The following is a 5,598-nucleotide window of genomic DNA, read 5'->3' as shown; positions in this document are numbered from 1 at the left end:
ATCATTTCTACCAGTTGTCTGTTCCATTTGCACAACAGCAGGAGAAATTTATTCACAATCAGTGTTGCTTCATAACTGGACAGGTAGATTTCACAGAAGTGTTATTGACTTGGTGTTACATTGTGTTGTTTAAGTGTTCCCTTTATTTTTTGAGCAGTGTATATGCACATATATATTTTTTATTAGCTTAATGCGTGGAGATTCTGGCAGCCAATCAGGGAGCAGAAGCAATCCACATTGTCTTGACACAAGGGCTTGTGTCATTGGCTGCGAAAGTCACATGTTCCTCTCTTTATAAAAAGCGGATGCTTCGGCATCATTTTGTCAGTGTAGCAGCATAGTGAGGCTGCTGCTGCAAGTAGTCAGATAGTTAGCTAGGCAATTTATTGTCAGCTAGTTCAGATAGATAGAATCCTGTGTCAAATTGACCTTCCACCATATCAATCCAATTGTGTGGTTCAGACACTAGTCCACTTTTCAGCATCTAAATCCTTTGTGTCTATTGTGTGGTTCAGACATCAGTCCACACCACATTGCAGCATCTAAATTCTTTATGCTAATTGTGTGGTCCAGACACGAGTCCACATTTCAGCATCTAAATCCGTTGTGCTAATTGTGTGGTCCAAACACTAGTCCAAATTTAAGCATCTAAATCCTTTGTGCTATTTGTGTGGTCCAGACAGAAGTCCACATTTCAGCATCTAAATCCTTTGTGCTACTTGTGTGGTCCAGCCAGCAGTTCACATTTCAGCATCTAAATCCTTTGTGCTTATTGTGTGGTCCAGACACCAGTCCACATTTCAGCATCTTAATATTTTGTGCTAATTGTGTGGTCCAGTGAGCAATCCACATTTCAGCATTTAAATCATTTGTGCTAATTGTGTGGTTCAGATACCTGTCCACATTTCAACATATAATTTTTTTTGTGCTATTTCAGTGGTCTAGCCAAACTATCTCAGCAAATAAATACTGATTATTAACTTAGTGACAGGTGACTGACAAGTCTAGGCCTATGGTTGTGAAACAGCTGCTTAAAAGAGGAGAATGGTACATCCAACATAAGTAGGAAAAAGGGAGGTTGTGGTGGAAGAGGTAATAGGCCTGGTGTTCTAGGTCCATGTGGGGTAGGAGGTAATGTTAATGAAATCTCTACTGAACAAACACTGGCTCATCCTATCCGAAGACAACTGACAACTTCTGTTATTAGACGGGCTGCTCCACTCCCTTTCTTTGGCAGCCACACAGCCTTGTAGATGAGGGCCAGGAAGAGCATGTGCTCTTCGTCTTTGGTTGTATATTAGGTAGTGTAGGGAGAAAACAAGTACAAAACACATATCCATCTCAACAAACAGTCCTTCTGAGGACTAATCCATCTGCAGAGATATCAGGCAGGCAGTGAATATAGGCAGGCAGGCAGTGTATATAGCAGACTGCAGTGCATAAAGCAAAAGAGGCTCAATTCCAGTTCTGCCTTCTGCTGCTGTTAGATATTTCTAGATAAAGACCCAGGAGTCAGGGGCCAGGAATAATTTTTTTTGGATCTAAATCCTCATAATTTGCTTAAAAAGCAATCCTGAGAACACAGTTTTTGTGCGCCATATGCATTTTGGAACTGCAGAAAACAGCCAGGTCCTTTCCATATTACAGCGCTTAAAACCAGCTATTTAAAACTGTGGTTTGTCCGTCACACGGATCACATATAATTGCGCTGAAAATACTGCCATTTCTGGCCTACATTCTAATTTTTTTTCAGCGTGTCAGCAAAAATTTTGGCATCATTTACTGTTCAAAATAGTTACCTACAGGCCAGGCATTTAAAACTGATTTCTCTGTCACACAGATCACATTCACATATAATTGCGCTGAAAATACTGCCATTTTTGACCTCCGTTCAAATTTTTTTCAGTGTGCCAGCAAAGTTTTTGCCACCGGTTTGCTGTTCAAAATAAATAGTTACCTACTGGCCAGGTATTTAAAACTGTGATTTCTCCATCACACGGATTACATATAACTTTGCTCCAAATTCAGCCATTTGTAGTGAGCGTGGAAGATACTGTCCTCCATTTAAAATTGGCAAGGCGCATAAAAATGGATGGGGAACTGGACGTGATGGTGATGGTGCATACAGAGGCCGAGGCCGTGGGCAAGCTGAAATTGTGCCACAACAAACACCCACATCTTCTCGCCCGACCTTCCTGTCCCAATTCCTAGGGGACTGCAGCACACCACTATTGAACCCAGAGCAGTGTCAAAAGGTTGTTGGTTGGATAGCGGATAATGCTTTCAGTCACTTAGCCACCACCACCACCCTGTATTCCTGACGGTCAAGTCTCAGTAGCCGTGAGTCCGGACCGCATGTTCCTCACCCTGATCCTCCTTCCTCCCTCCATGCCGAGTGCCGGGAGACAACTGATCCCACACTTGGACATTCTAAAGAGCTGTTCACTTTTCCATTTATAGATTCGGGCCTCTGCCCGGTCCACTTGAAGCTGAGCAAGAGGAGATCGCATGAAGCGATGCCCAAATATTTGAGCAGCCACGGTCACTCGAAGGCGACTATAGGATAGTGTCACAAGAGGTGGACGAAGATGAGTCAGAAAGTCAGGAGGAGAACCAGGGTGCGGAAGCGGAAGACGAGGTGGTGGATGATATAGTAACTGACCCAACCTGGCAGGAGGACATGCAGAGCGAGGACAGCAGCACACATGGGGAGAGAGGCAGAGCACCCTAACAGGCAGGAAGAAGCAGTGTGGTGGCAGCAGACAGAAGAAAGGCAACCGTTCCCCGTAACACCAACATGATGGAAGTTGCCAGTACAACTGTTTGGTCTCCCGAGTCTGGTTGTTTTTCAAAGACTCTGCCGATAACCCCAAAAAGGCCAATTGCACCACCTGCCTGGACAGCATCAGCAGGGGTGGCAAAACTAGCAGCCTGACCACCACCAGCATGATCAGGCACAGGGCAGCAAAGCACCCAACTTTGTGGGCTGAACTCCAGGGTCCAGGAACAGTGTCTGCGGGTGGCACCATTGCTTCTTCCGCTGTTGTGCATGCAAGCCTATCCCCTGTCCATGGTGCATGCAAAGATTTCTCCTGCACAGCATCTGTCGTTGCACACTCTTGAGTAGCAGCATCAGGAAGCACATTCACGTCCTTGTCCCAGTGCAGCGTTCAGTTGTCCAGACCCCAGTCCTTTGAACGCAAGGGCAAATACGCAGCCAACGCCCCATAGGCCACACTACTAAATTCCCACATTTCACGACTGCTTGCGCTCTAAAAGTTGCCTTTTAGGCTCGTGGAGAAGGAAGCATTCCACAAACTGATGGCGGCGGCCGTCCCTCGGTACTCGATCCCCTGCCGCCACTATTTCTTCCAGTGTGCCATCCCCGCATTACACAAACACGTGTCCCAAAACATTAGCCGTGCCCTCAACAACGCAGTTACCGGGAAAGTACACCTAACCACGGACACGTGGACAAGTGCTTGTGGACAGGGATGGTACATCTCACTGACAGCACACTGGGTTTACATAGTTGAAGCCGGGACCCAGTCGGACCTTGGGACGGAGCATTTCCTCCCGACGTCAAAGATTGCGGGCCCTAGGTCAATCAGGGTTGCTCTCACAGTCTACAGCTCCTGCATCTCAACCTCCTCAGCCTCCTCCTCCTCTACAGCCTCCATCTCTGAAATGACCACATCAGTCACAAGCCGGAAGCACTGCAGCACTGCCTCAGCTAAGCCGCAACAGGCTGTGCTGAAGCTAATATGCTTAGGTGACAAATCGCACAATGCTGAAGAGTTATGGACAGCTCTGAAACAGCAGGCAGATCTGTGGCTCACACCGCTGAACCTACAGCCAGGCATGGTCATGTGTTACAATGGTCGGAACCTGGTGGCGGCTCTGAGGTGAGGCGAGTTAACACACGTACCATGCCTGGCCCATGTGCTTAACCTCGTGGTTTCTCAAATTCTACCCGGAGCTGACAGATCTGCTTGTTAAAGTATGCTGCCTGTGTGCCCATTTTAGAAAGTCACCTACAGCTTCCGCTGCTCTTGTCGTGTTTCAGCAGCGTTTGCAGCTTCCATCTCACAGACTGGTGTGTGATTTCCCCACACGTTGAAACTCTACACTGCAGATGTTGGGATGGATTTGTGAGCAGAACAGGGCAGTTGTTGAGAACCAGCATCAACAAGGCCATCGGTATTCAGTTCAGACTCAACACATAAGACCTCCGCAGTGGACATGGATATCAGACATATGTACCATCCTCCAAAACTTTGAGGACTCCACCAAGATGGTGAGCGGCGATGATGCCATTATTAGCATTACCATCCCACATCGCTGTCTTCTGAAATGCTCTCTGCTCACAATCAAAGAGGATGCATTGAAGGCAGAGCACGATGACATGTAACAAGGAACCATACAGGGTTATTGCACACAGCCCAACCTCATCTCATCCCAATGTGGATTGGGTGACAATGAGGAAGAGGAGGAGGAAGAACAGGAGCTAGCTTCATGCGCTATAGACGGTACTACCTGCACAGCTGTCATACCGTCTGTTCAGTGTGGATGGCCAGAGGACAGAGAGGATGAGGAGGAGAAGGAGGAGAGCAAGGTCACTCATCCTCTTGGTGAAGACATGGAAGTCTTGCCTGTTAGTAGTCTGGCAAGCATGGCTGAGTTATGTTACTCTGCAATTCCCATGACCCTCGCGTCCTCAAAATCTTGGGTGACAGTCATTACTGGTTGGTGACACTTCTAGACCCATGCTACAAGGAGAACATTATATCTCTTATTCCTGAGGTGGACAGGTCTAAAAAATGGGGCTGTACCAGAAGGCCCTTATTTCGGAACTATTAAAAAAATTCCCATCTGAAATCGCTGGCGGTAGAGGTCACACTTCGTTGGAAAACCAAGGAGTACAATTGAGAGAGACACAACTTCAATCCAGCAGAAGCAGGGGAACACTGTCAAAGTTCTGGGAGAATTTTCTCAGCCCCTCCCATCGCAAAAGCCCTGAAGCGCGGGATACTCTCACAAGGAGTGCAAACTTTGGGAAGATGGTAAGGGAGTACCTTGCCGACCGTACCAACATCCTCCGTGATTCCTCAGTGCATTATAATTATTGAATATCCAAGCTGGATACGTGGAATGAACTATCTCTCTATGCCTTGGAGGTCCTGGCCTGGCCTGCCGCCAGCGTTTTATCAGAGCGGGTTTTTAGTGCCTCTGTTGGAATTATAACTGATAAGCGCATCCGCCTGTCAACTGAAAATGCTGACAGGCTAACTCTTATAAAAATGAACATGGGCTGGATTGGGTCAGACTTCTCAACACCACCAAATGATAGCAGCGTAACATAAACTCAAATCTAGTGTCTTTTTTTGGTAGGTATATTCCCATGCACCTCTTCACACCCTCACATGGGTATATGCTTCCTGATTTTGTCTATTTGCTCTTGTCCTCTTCCTTCTCTTCATCCTCCACCACCATATCACCAGGGTGACCGTGGTCCATGATGCAACACCCACATAATTTTTTTAACAGGTTTTTATGATGCTTGTGAAAAAAAAATGTATACAGTATGTTCATGTATAC

The sequence above is a fragment of the Phyllobates terribilis genome, unplaced genomic scaffold (assembly GCF_046119375.1).
Source record: "Phyllobates terribilis strain yellow unplaced genomic scaffold, ASM4611937v1 Scaffold_11__3_contigs__length_659146591, whole genome shotgun sequence".
In the NCBI taxonomy this organism is placed as follows: Eukaryota; Metazoa; Chordata; class Amphibia; order Anura; family Dendrobatidae; genus Phyllobates; species Phyllobates terribilis.
This window is presented reverse-complemented; position numbering follows the sequence as displayed.